At 34.0% G+C, this 13,736-nt stretch overlaps 1 protein-coding gene across 6 annotated transcripts in view; it reads left to right on the top strand.

The window, feature by feature from the left end:
- Positions 1 to 1,044: 1,044 nt before the first annotated feature.
- wat (waterproof) overlaps positions 1,045 to 13,736 on the top strand; it is a 177,028-nt gene continuing 164,336 nt past the window's right edge. Inside the window, exons 1-2 of one of the 6 annotated variants that reach the window (XM_067778381.1) lie at positions 1,045 to 1,216; positions 1,999 to 2,098. The gene's annotated coding sequence lies outside the window, so the exon portion shown is untranslated. Of the gene's footprint in view, positions 1,267 to 1,286; positions 1,450 to 1,998; positions 2,099 to 13,736 lie in introns of those variants that run through there. The other 5 variants (XM_067778377.1, XM_067778376.1, XM_067778373.1 and 2 more) reach the window with 5 other exon arrangements.

Genomic DNA, 13,736 nt, shown 5'->3' with positions numbered 1-13,736 from the left:
AATTGTTGACATTCTGGCATTGACACTCAATAAGAGAATATGGGCGGTAGGCCCCTCTTAGATCCTAGCATCCTCTCGCTGCTAATGTTGGTCCCCAAGAGGACGAAGCCCTGCACACGTACATAGTCTTAACACATTCGCATTCGTAATCTGGTTTTTGAGTTAAAAATATATTAAGTATCCAAATATTTGCTGAGATCATAAAGGTTTAATGTGCTTGTTTAAAATTTTTTGAAGTAAGAACTCTTATAAAAACCAAATATTTCAGCTGCCACTTCTATCTCTTTTGATTTGCCTAGGTTACACAATAACAATGTGGATGTTGAAAAGAGATGCTTTTTGCTTCTCATGTGAAAATTTTAATATTTTGGTGAGGGCCTTTATGAATAAAGGTAAGTAAATATGTAAGTATGTAAGTTAAATGTTAAATGAATGTCACGATAATTGCCCGAAAATTCACACGTGAATACATATGTAAGTAAAATGTACAAAGAACCACAAGAAATGAGCATTGCAATCTTTAAAATCTCTGAAGCAAAGTCAATAACAAAGAGATTTTGGATTTCGGCAGATAATATCTGTGAGACGTGACGTGATCTCACAACAAGAGTAAACATCAATTACAATGCAGTAACATGAATAGCCAGAACAAAAACAAAAAGGAACAACAAAAAAAAATAAACAAGCTTAAATTGTTAAGTTTCGTAGACAAAATAAATACACCTGCCAAATGCAAAAAAAAAAAACAACAAAAGAGTAAAAAAAACTAGTAGAATTCGTAAGCCTCTGTAAATAGTGACTGTTAATTAGCAGAGTGTAGGCAATTGCTGTTATGTGGCGCTGCTGCAATAGAGGACAACAGCGTAAACAGCGCAGCCAATGCGAACGGCGATCACAGCGTTCATACGACGCTCAATCCTAATTCGTCTAGTCTAGGCGAAGTTGCTCATCCGCACAGACGTAACGACAGTTTTGCGTGATTTAAGTATGAAGGCAATTGAGTTGGTGCTGATGGGGGTACTACGTAGTTATTACATCGTTTCTAGCTAAAGTTTAACTTTATGGCTGCGCCAGCGTTTGCAGTCGTACGTGCGCCGTTGCTGCTAGAGCTTTGCTTTTTTTTTGTATTTTAATAGTAGTACAGGTGTTGCTGCGTCTACATATACGCCAGGCGATCGCTGCTGCAGGTGTTGTGGTTGTTGCTGACATAAGCAAAGTTGAGTATGTTTTTGGCTGCGCTGCAGTAAGGTTCTGAAAAAATTGCTGGTGATTATTTCGCAAAAAAAAAAAAATATTAAAAAAAAAAGAAAGAGTAAAAAAAAAATAAAAAGTTGATATTTGCAAAACGAGTTAGCGATTTCGCAACAACAAAAAATTTATATTCTGGATTATGTGTGCGCGTTAATAGCAACTGAAAACAGCGCGTTACGCATGCGCAAAAATAAACAAGTGATTTTAGCAACTAATTAAGCTTTTAAAAAATAAAAAAAATAAATAAAAAATTGTGTAAAAATTAATAAATTTAAATTTCCTATTTAATTTTCAATTAGCGTAAATTCTTGCAATCACCTTCAATTGTGTTTGCTAATAATCATTATTCAATATTTATGCAATTCGTATTTGTGTTTGTGATTATCGTGCATTGCAATTTATTTAGTTTTTAAATTTGTTGCAATTTTTCAATTTACTCACCGGTTTCATTTGGCTTTCCAAATGCTTCCGGGTCTGTGCGCGCGCGCATTGTTCATTTGGTTTTCTGTGTCTAACTGGATATGTTGTGTCGGTGCTATATTGTAACCATATTTCTAACACTGCTGTTTAAAATTTTCAACGTTACTTTACTATTGACTGAAATAATTTGTAACATTTTCGTTTATTTGTGTTGTTGCTTTTAGTGTCTGCTTCTTCATTTTCAACATTTTTGTGTCCATTTTTTTCTGTGCCATTTCAATTACAAGTTTATTATTGTTTTTGCTTTTTATTACCTCACGTACATAGCTCCAACTGCAAACATACATAGAGTGGAATAGAAATTTTTGCGTTGAAGCCAATTTCTTTTGGAATTAAATCAAACAACAACAAATTGCTGCTTCTTGAGGTAAGTGATATTTGATTTTAGTTATTTACTTAAAAAAAAAAAAAAAAAAAATCAGTTAACTAAAAAGTGGGAAAATTAAAGGCAGTGAATTAAAAATAAATTTATGGGGCATTTATTCAGAAATTATTTTGTACATTTTTGTATAACTGCCTTAATTTTCAAACATGCCTTTTGTTTTTATTTTGTATTAATTGTAAAAAAAGAATTTCAGTTTCCTTCCTTTTCCGGTTTTTGTTAAAGTTGGCTTATTAAATAAATTATTTGAATTAATTTAAATAAGTACTTAAAAAATACTTAGTTAACTGAAAATTGAAAAAAGATTTATCACAATGGAAATCACTAACTTATCTAGTGACACAAAAATTTTTTTCAATGCTTTTAAATTTATATTAATTTTCAAATGTATATCTTTTTTTGAAATACCTTTATAAAGAACATATCGAACGTGCTTAGGAACGTGACAAGAAATGCATGACAATAAATTGTAAAATCGAAAATGTGAATTAAAAATTAGAATTAAAATTCTGTATCAAAAAAACCTTAATTTTGTTTTCCGCATTATCTTTTCCTTTAATTTAAACTATTTTTGTTAATTAAAACAAAAAAAAAAAAAAAAAAAAACAAAAATATCGAGAATTGTATGATTGAAATTGAAAAACAAAATGATTTTTGGGAATTTTATACATTTTTTGATTTTGAAAAGGAAAATTTATATATTTTTTTATTTCGGAAATGGTTTTTGTTTATTAAAAAAAAAAAAAAAAAAACTTTAACCATGCGTTTATAAAATTTTCTTATTAAAAAAAATTATTATAAATTTTGATTTTTGGCGACCTTTAAATTTGACAATTATTTCTTCAAACTGGCTCTAGGTCAATAAATTAAACAAGTTGTTGTTGTTTTTGTTCCAATATATTTCGATCTCCAACGGAGATCGTCATCGGGGACTACAATAATAAAGTGTTTATTTATTTATTATTGTAGTCTCCGATGACGATCTCCGTTGGCGATCGAAATATATTGGAACAAAAACAACAACAACTTGTTTAATTTATTGACCTAGAGCCAGTTTGAAGAAATAATTGTAAAAAAAAAATATTTAACTCATAGTTAACTAAATATGGAACAAAAATGAACGACAATATAATTTTGAAATCGATGTTTCTTTCATAGATATATATTTTCCAACATTTTTTTTTCGAAAAATCTGTATTAATTTTTTTTTTTTAATTTTGCGCTAAATTTCTTACACTATTAATTTTTTTGAAAACTATTGCGAATAGTAAAAAAAAAATTCAAAATTTATAGGTTCAAAACGAGCTCAAGATCCAGTACGTACTGATGACGAAGGCTTAGCACCCTTCGAAATGGATCTATCTGCGCAGCTAGGGCAGGTTGTCTGACAAATTTTCTACTTAGATACTATTCCAAAAACAAAATACAATTTTTCAATTATAGAAAATTAAAAAAACAATAATCATTACAAAAAAATGATTGTTCTGGCCTAGAGCTCGTTTCGAACCTTGAATCCTTTATCAATAGGCCGATAAAATAAAAACAATTGTTAAACATTTATATTTTTTTGAAGTTTTATGGTTTTTTTTGATGTTGTATTGCAAGTATTTTTTCGATAAATTGTTGCTCCTCTTTGTGTATTTGTATTTTCGCCTAACTTTAAATTCTAGTTCTTATCTTTATAAAACTGCTATTGTGAGCATGAAAGAAGTTTATTATTATAATTTTTTTTTTTAATTTTAAGTTTCCGCTACATTTTTGCAATAAGTTTATTACCACTTTTTGCTGCAGCTTTAGGAACACTTTCAAGTCTGTGTATTGAAACCCAATATTTGCATTGCGAATTTGTACTTAGGCTTTAGCAAGACGAATTCAATACTAGGTGGTGTTATCCCATCAGCTGATTGCATGTTCTCGATGTCAGTTAATCGAAATCAATTGACATTTTCTTTTGCATTGACATTCTTCTGCACGGCGAATTGGGTCGAATTCGGCTTGCCATCACCTTGTATAAATTCGCCTTGCTTCGTAGCTAAAATAAACATATATTGCCGTTCACCCTGTTGTGAGTGTCTCTATATAATAGACTTCAATAATTGGTGTTGCGTAAAATCGAAAGTTTTATGTTGACAAATTTGTAAATAAATTTTGCCAAATATATTTTGTGACGTGACTGTGAAATGCGTCAAAATGCGTGCACAGCCTAAAAGCAACTCGCATACCGAAAAACCAAAATATGTACAAATCCCATAGCATTGACGAATAATATTTGTTGTAAAAGCTTTTCGGGCGTTATAGTGCAGAAATATTCATTGGACCGTTTCAGTTTTTTTTCTTTTTGTAGCAGACTCAAACGTTTTCTTGGGGTGATGATAAATTTCGTTAAAATGTGAACGCGAAAATATTTTTTGTTTAATCACTGAAGAAAATTCCTATAGCAAAAAAAACGAATGTACTAACAAGTGTCAGACATTTCATCGTAAAAACTTATTCATGTTTCATATGCAGTAAGGCGAATTCAGTACCAGGTGTTGCTATCCCATCAGCTGATTTCTTCTTCTTGATATTATCCATCCGACGCCTCGGTACGACAATATGTCAGTTAATCGAAACCATTGTTTATATATAGTTTGGCAGCTTAAATTGAAGGTTATGTTGCAAAAAGTTTGGAAGGCAGTAAATTAAGGCAGTCGAATGGAATGGAAAGAAGGAAAAGAAATGTTGCATTGCATCAATATACCTTCAAGCGTTCTATCCATAATAAAAATAAATGTAGAAAAAAAAAAAAACTAAATACTTGAATGTAAACAAACGATTGGTCTTAATTACTGCAAATAAGGTGTCAATAATGCCATATTATCCAAAATTATTACAGTTTTTGTCTGTTAAAATATTTAAATTGGATTTCCTAAAAGATTTTTTTCAGTAGTAATGTTTGTGTATGTGTGCTAAATTTAGCGATCAGCTTTACAATAATGCAAATTTTCTTTTGACTTGACATTTTTCTGCACTACGAATTGGGTTGAATTCGATTTGGTATAGACTGGCCTTGCCTTGTCTCGATATTCAGAGTCGATTTTATATAAAAACTGATTTTTTTTAATGAAACTGATCAAGGCGAATTCAGTACCAGGTGTTATTTTCCCAATAGCTGATTGCTTCTTCTTGATTATTTTCCATACAACGCCTTGTACTACAACATGTCAGTTAATCGGAATCAATGAAATTTTGTTTTGACTTGACATTCTTCTGCACAGCGAATTGGTTGCATTCTCTTTGCCAACTCCTGGTATGAATTCGCCTTGGAAATAAATATTTTTGTCTCTCTATTGCGCAAAACATACAAAAATGGCTGAAAGCTTATATCAATTATTTAATAATTTATTGTGATATTTTTATGACGTTATGCACATTTTCTACATTTTCCTGCTACTCCATCCGCATGCATCAAACATAAAAGAATTTATGACGTTCATCATATACATAACTCATACTCACCATAATATTTTCTGTCATATTAATAACAAAAACTAAAATTTTTATGAATCAATTCACGTTGTTGTTTATAAATATTATATTGTTTTTGCCATTTCATTTTGTTATCGATTTGGCCAAAGAGTGCTCAAATATTCACTGCTGATCATTCAAATTTATTTATATTTGTTGAGTTATTTGTTTGTTTTACGGATTAGCACCTTAACCGTTAAGGTTGTTTTTTGCTTTTTGTGTTCAATATAATTAAATAAGGTGCTAATGTGTTAGTAAGAGGGGACCAACAAAAGTTGTCTTAAACTAAATGATAAAACGTAAAGCAAGTCAAGCGAAAAGTTAAATCTAAGAAATTGTATGTTTTGTGAATTTGAAGAGTCTGGTGCTAAAAAATTTCAGAATTTGATTAGTTAGTTAAAATTTTTGAAAAAACGCATACTTTTTTTGTGATCGAACAAAAATTATCACTTATAGCGTTTTCTTTTCTGAAATAAATTGTTGCCTAAGTAAATGGTAAAGCCGTAATAGAGTTACTACTACCCCAGAAAATTTTCACCATTTGTAGTGCATACAAAGAACATTTCAACTCACCATATTCACTCACATTAACAGAGTATATGTGGAACTAAAGAGCGAATTGAGAGTTTCACAGAGTTGCACTGCCACCGCCATTTTATACAGGGTAAAAGTGTAACGCTTTTGCGTGGCGAGAAGGCAACAATTTTCACAAAAGAACGAAATACCCCGTAAACGCGTTGCCTGTTTTTTAGAATAGAACAACAACCCTTGCGCGGCGTACAAAAAGCGTAATACTTTAGCCAGAAAAGAAAACGCTATTACTTTATCTCTGTTAATTATATTGAACAACAATTGAACAATATATCAGTGGCTGAGAATCAGTAACATAGATAAGTTTGTAGCAATCATAGTGTGCTAACGTTACCAACAAGTAATATTAGGAAGCCTTTAACAGATCCCGCCTCATAAGCCGAAACACGAATTTTATTGTAACTCTAGATAGGTTCTTTTAATTGATTGTACAGATTTATTTATTTGAAGTATTTATTATAACATAAATTGTACATGATAATAGATCGATCTATATGCTAATACCTACAGCCATACATACATATCGTACTTAAACTTGAAAGTTTTGATGTGAATGACAAGTGCTGATAAGACTTTAGTCACATTTAATTTGCGGTTAGGTGTTTGGTGTGATAAATAGTGAAAAATAAAAAAGACTAAACTGAGAACTGAACTTAGTAACAGAAAGTAATAACATACATATATACGTACACTGTATTGACGACATACGTACGGTAAAAGTTTCAGATTAATTTTTAACCAATTATCGGATTAAGCAATTTTTTAAGCTTTTTGGACCTGAATTGGAAATTGCTCTATTTAATTTGTTAATTTTATTCGGTCTAAAATATAATTTTTACTGAGTTAAAAGTCTAAGTTCTCAAGATCAAAAGTCTTAAAATAGGATGTTGTGTACACTTCTGGTTTTAAAACCAAATTCGAAAGTTTAAACTTACTAATGAAAATCTAAATCTAAAAGTGAGAAATTACGCTGGGTGGATCACACTATTGCGATGCGGGGCACGTCGGCTGAAAACCATTGTAGACATTTGCTGAAAATGTATACCCAGTTCTGCGCACTCGTTTTCACGAAGGTTAGCATACTCTAAATATGAAACCAAACTAGTTTTCGTCATATATCGACCTATTTCAATAGAAAGGTTGTATCACGAAAGTTTTGTTTACAAGAACGTATCACAGATATTCTGTTTGTAAGGTCGTATCTTAGCGAAGTCAAAAACAAAGGCGTATCTCAGGAGAGCGGTTAAATAGGTTGTTTGCTTTTAGGAATAACTTTCGGATAGTATCGAAATCGGAGTTTCGGAATCATTTTGGTATAATTTCGGAAACACATTGGGGCTGTTTGGACTTTATCGCTATTAATTCGATTTAACATGGAATTCGCTATCGGAATCTATTTCGAAATCAATATTGAAGTATTTTAGTTTAATTAAAGGACTTTCTTTGGATCATTTTAGGATTGATTTTTAGATAACTTTGAGAAGATATCAAGATCACTATTTAGCGGCCTTTTCTGGATCACTTCGGGATCATAATGGGATTATGCGCTTCGGAACTATTCCGGGATAATTTTTGGAACCGTTTTTAGGATCGTATCGGGACTATATTTGGATTACTTCCAAATTGTTTTGTTTTTATGATTACGGCCCAGTTATGGATATTATTTTTCAGTGTTTTCGTGCTATATTTTATATCATTAGCAGCTTTGTAGGATTACTCCCAGAATCATTTCTGGACTATTTATGGATAATTTTGGTTATGATTTCGAAGTGAGTTAGGTTTAATTTTTGAAATATTTCAGGATGATTTCAGGATTGTTTACAAGATCATTCCAGAATACGTACCAGAAATTTTTTTTGTTCAAATCTCTAAAACTAACTTTTTCAAACTTAGGCCAAATATATTTGGTATGTGGGTGTAACGGCACTAGTGTAATTGACCTTATGATCATGTCGATTGGCCCCAAAGTCAATTGAAGTTGTACCATATGAAATGGTCATAATGTCAACTATTTTTTCGCAAATGACCAAAAGGTTAATTATTTTGTTTCGCACATTCGCGTGTTAAAATTCAGTTGAATGAAAAGAGAATTTTTATTTAAAATTTTCGGATACTGCGCTCCTTTTTTTTGTCCCATTCTAGTCAAAAATCGGAAAAAGACTGGCCTATTGAGGCCACCGTGGTGTGATGGTAGCGTGCTCCGCCTATCACACCGTATGCCCTGGGTTCAACTCCCGGGCAAAGCAACATCAAAATTTTAGAAATAAGATTTTTCAATTAGAAGAAAATTTTTCTAAGCGGGGTCGCCCCTCGGCAGTGTCTGGCAAGCGCTCCGATTGTATTTCTGCCATGAAAAGCTCTCAGTGAAAACTCATCTGTCTTGCAGATGCCGTTCGGAGTCGGCATAAAACATGTAGGTCCCGTCCGGCCAATTTGTAGGGAAAAATCAAGAGGAGCACGACGCAAATTGGAAGAGAAGCTCGGCCTTAGATCTCTTCGGAGGTTATCGCGCCTTACATTTATTTATTTTTATTTATTTATTGAGGTCCCCACTGAGATAAGCAGAACAAATTCAACTTAAAGTTTAGTACGATCTCTAATTTATTCAAAATGTTCATCTGCGGCGCTACTCTTCCTAATTCTGGTTGTTGTGGACTAAACGTCCAGCATATCCTGCAGGAGTTTTTTGCTTTCTTGCTTATCCTATATTGCTGTGTATGGTTATGATCATTTCCTAAATGGACATAAGGTCAATCGGAAACTTCCTAAATGGCCGTTAGTTTAAATGAAGACAGGTCATAAAGTCAGTTGACCTTATAACCATTTGAAGTGGTCATAAGGCCAATTGATCTCAACGTCAATTAACCATTTGGCTGTTACATTATGCCTGCATATTGGATGATTTGCATGATTTTTGTATTTTCTGCTGTTTTTGAAAAAATTTATAAATAAGAAAAGGGTGAGCAAGAGAGGCACAATGGGTTCATAAGCCATGAAATCCTATATTATACAAAGAGACAAGTCTGACTTCGAAAGTAGAAGAAGCGTAGCTGGGTGAGCTCGGGACGCGAGCGGCAACTGAAGAGCTCAACCAAAGAAATGGAATGGATAAGGATACGAAAAAGAGACGGAAAAAAACCCTCTCATATATCACTGGGCAGCATTAAGAAGTCTCCAGCGCTTGGGAGTTAGAGTCGATCCAACCGATCGGGAGAACTTTGCCACGAGCAACAGAGTGTAGTTTATGAGATAAAGGAAGTTAAGAACGAAAAATTACTCTGAAGATGGCACAACGCCGAAACTGGTTTGTTTCCAAAACAAATTTGGTAAGAGATGAAGGAAAGTCATTCCAATATACGTCAAATCAAATTAACACTGTTATTACGTTCATCCTCCGGGGAATTAGCGACGTGACTGTGTTGCCAATAATTTGCAGCAATTCTTATAGCTAGATGTCTTTCGAAAGAATGAGACGTCTAGGAAGAGAGCTGTTTAAAATGAAAAATTGAACAGTATTGTGGACTTGAAATGGCTAATGGGAGTTGTTCAAAACTACCAAAAGCAAGACACCAACCCTGAAATTGAGCTGTGATGAAGTCGTGCAGCGCCAGAACCTAAGTATATGGCCATGGGATTGGAAGGTATTTTCGGGGTATCTTGTCCATGGGGGGATCAGCATTACGTCCTCTTAATTAACCCGAATAGAAATCTGTAACGAGTTTTGCAATGAACACTCTTTATATGCGCTTCGGGAAGAGAAGTCAACAATCATAACATGCTAAAAGCTAGGGAAGTAGTAAAGACCCTCAGGTGCTGGTCTTTGGACATCAGACTAAAAGAGTGCACCGCAGGCTCGCGATGTACATTCTTACAGGGTATCATATGAAGTATCCGTTTAACAAATATTGTGTTCATGTCCTTCTCTTCAGATAAAGGCCAGAAGCACCAAGTACCGAAGGTCGTCGATAACTTACAGTATATACAAAGAGGACAGAGTTATTTTATAACATAGGTCCAGGTTCTTGGTAGGGGGCTTCAGTTCATTGTCAAACAAACTTTGGATGTTCATAAGGAACTTGAACAGATATTTTCTGCTTTTATTTGTAGAATTTAGTTATTAAAATTATCACTCGGAAATTAAAAAAGTTATGGCAATAGTAGCGTTAACAAGAAAGTAGGCTAACAAGGAAAGTAAATCAATATTAAAACATAACTAAGTAAAAGCCTGAAGGACAATCATGTGTATGTTTAACACACTTTTGTAATAAATATTTTTCCCTCAGGATATGAGTGCACTATGCGAGGACATAGTTCAATTAGAGATATCCATTATCAGCGCAATCGTCAGAAATGGAAATTTTCACTGCTTATGAAATACAAAAGAAACTTTTCTATGCATGTGCATATGTGTGTGTGTGTGTACGTGTGTTTTAATGCATTTAAGAATGTGTGAGTATGTAATATGAAAGTAAGTTTTCACAACGCTGTGCCGTATTTATTATGCGTTCTCTGGAGCTGCAATGTACCGAAGTGCCAACGGATACAAACCATTTCTCAAAACTTTAAGTTGCATTTTGTTGTTTTGGTTGCTCGAGAGCAATTCATCATTCGATGAGCGACGACAATGCTTTGAACAAATGTATGTTTGTATTTATGCAGTGTTCGGACTTAAATTACTAAAGTGGTAAATCTACCACATATTCTCACTAATTACAGGCCCTCGAAAACAAATTTATCAATGGTTTAGTAAATTTGCTCACGACGAAAGGTTTTAGAAGAATTCGCGGAATACTTTCTTGGCAGGAGCGTCTTCGTCCATTCGCATAACATGACCTTAAATCCGTTTGATTTCTAAGGCGACATTGTTTTCGCCGCTAATGCTGGTTTCAGAACTACGAAGTCTTTCACAGTCTCGAATTTCGGGTCGACATAAAAAATATTTGCACCCACTTTCCCTGAGTTGTTGCTAAAGCTGCAAAAACAACACGAGAAGTAAGAGTTATACTATTTGCCTAAGGGCTTAGGGCATTTCCGCCGCAAGGAAAACCTATTGTAAGCTACGAATAAACCTTGAGGGCTCCATAAAATCGTCTGGTGGCAATCGGTTTAGTAGCAGAAAGCACTTTTACCGGGGATTAAGGGATTATCATCCAGCAAAGGGCATATCTGGAACACCCCCTATACGTATACTCTCCTATAAGTAGAGTGCTTTTTCGGTTTTAACAACAACTTGTGTAGTGTCAAAATTCGTTGATTTGTGCGGATTTGGCAGTGAGAATATTAGTGCTTCACACTTATGCCAGAAGCGAGAACGATCGCCGTTCGCTTGCAAATATACAGATCGGTGCAAAAATATCCACTCAATGTTCTTGTGCTGTATTTTTTTAACGAAAATCTATGCTTCTGGTTGTTAAATACTGAAGCTTGCTGAGGTAGGTTAGGTTAGGTTGAACTGGCCGATTCTTGAGGACCTCACATAGACTGAAAGAGTCCGTGGTGTTACCAGAAGTTTGTTTAACGACAAAACTGATAGACTTTATCAAAAACCAGGACCTATGTTTTAAAATAATTCAGTCCATTTGCCAAATGCTAGACGCTTTCTATAGCTTATGCTGCTTCTAGATCTGATATCTGTGCCACTCCTAATATCTGGATTCTTAGCCTCTTCTTAGGAAGCACGAGTATGCTGAGTTAACTCTACTTTTTAAAAATATGAAGAAGTGGAAGTCTTTATCTTTTACTTAAATCGGGTGATCTGGCCAGCAAATAATTAAAACTAGAGAGTAAGCGAACCGTAAATCCTTCCTTCAGATTATTGGTTGTGGCTCGAGCATAGTGTGCAGTTCTACGATGAGGAAGAAGAAATTCGATAATCAAGGCTCTATAGCGCAAAGTGCCTAGTTATCGCTTAGCCCGAACAGTTCTCAAAAAAAAGCCTGATGACTTCTTCCCGATTGCTTGTCGGTTTGTATTCTGCGTTTGTTTATGTGACAGTCGTATTGACAGTTGAGACAATTTTTAAAACGTAAAGCATTCTTCAATAGGGTGTTCAGTTTTGCCACAGCCAGCATGCATAAAAATATCTACGCAATAATAAATCAATGTTTACAAATGAATTTCAATCACGCTCGTTCAGAAGTTCGTCCGATACTGATCGCTTCTTAAAGCGGCAATTACCCACCGACGTGTGCCGTACGTACGGAAGCTTGTCGTACGAAACACGTTTGACCGAAACCTCAAGCCCGTACGAATCAATTTGTGCGTTTGTGTACATGTACATAACATATTTGTGTGTGTATTGTTGACAGATAAGCACTGCTGCCATTGCCCATTTTGCATGCATGCTTATGGAAACATCAACTTTTTCCAATTTAATTGTTGATGTTGTAAAAGGCTGGAATTAATATTAAATAAATATAAATAAATTTCATTTTTATAATCTGCACTTTTACATAATTATTTCGAATTTTTTCACAAATTTTCAAACTTTAATTAGGTATTTTTGCATAAAACTCCAACGGTCAAAAATTAGTGCACAAAAGTTTACTAGGCAACTCTGTCTAGTGAGACAGCGATCAGCTGACACGTTCTTAAGGAAAAAATCAAAATTATTTTGATTTCTACGTTCCGGGCTACGTACGTACGGGCGTTGCACGTCGGTGAGTTTTCGTTTACATTGCACACTCATAAGATAGGTCGTGTCAGCTGACACGTTTTTGGTACGTACGTTCGTGAGTAACTGCCGCATAAGTCATGCCATACTTATGTAAGTGTGACACCCATATTTACGAAATTACTTAATTGTTTGTATATGTGAGAAGCCGACCCCTGTTTTGGTGATCATTTCCCCCCAAGTTTAGGCAGAGCTTTTGATAGTTGCGAAATGCATAAATAAACGAATGGCTTAAGCAATTGGATCACCAAAGGGAGACTAAAAGACTTCTTGTAACAATGGGAGTTTTAGAACTTATTTGACTTAAAACCTATTAATTTTTTTCAGAAATATATCAATATTTTTATGGGATTTTAGCAAACATTTTGGGAATCTAAAAAGTTGCAACTTCGTACAATGTGCTTAAGCTTTTATTTATAGGAATGTTGTTGTTTTTGTATTATTTGATATTGCACTATAGGCAATTTGTTGTTGTTTGTTGCTAAGGTGTTGCTATCACTGTTGTTGTCACTGATGTTGTTTTTGCTGTTGTTGTAACTATCGCCACCAGAAAGTATTGGCTGACAACATGCGGGTGAGAGGGTTTGTATGTGTACGTGTGAGTGTGTGCATTCGCGTACAAATGGCTATGTTCGTTCCCTCTATTGCTTTTCCATGTATGTAATTGTTTTTGGTTTTTATTATTGTTAAGATTTTCAAATGCATTTCACAGCAAATATTTGTTGGTAACGCCTAATTCGCATTCTAAACGCGCCAATGCGTCACAATTGAAATGATGATTGCAATAGCGAGTAAGCAAAACGTACATAGCCCATTGCGCTTGAGCACATTGTCACATGCAAAATGGTACTA

The sequence above is a fragment of the Eurosta solidaginis genome, chromosome 1 (assembly GCF_040869045.1).
Source record: "Eurosta solidaginis isolate ZX-2024a chromosome 1, ASM4086904v1, whole genome shotgun sequence".
Lineage (NCBI taxonomy): Eukaryota > Metazoa > Arthropoda > Insecta > Diptera > Tephritidae > Eurosta > Eurosta solidaginis.
This window is presented reverse-complemented; position numbering and strand designations above follow the sequence as displayed.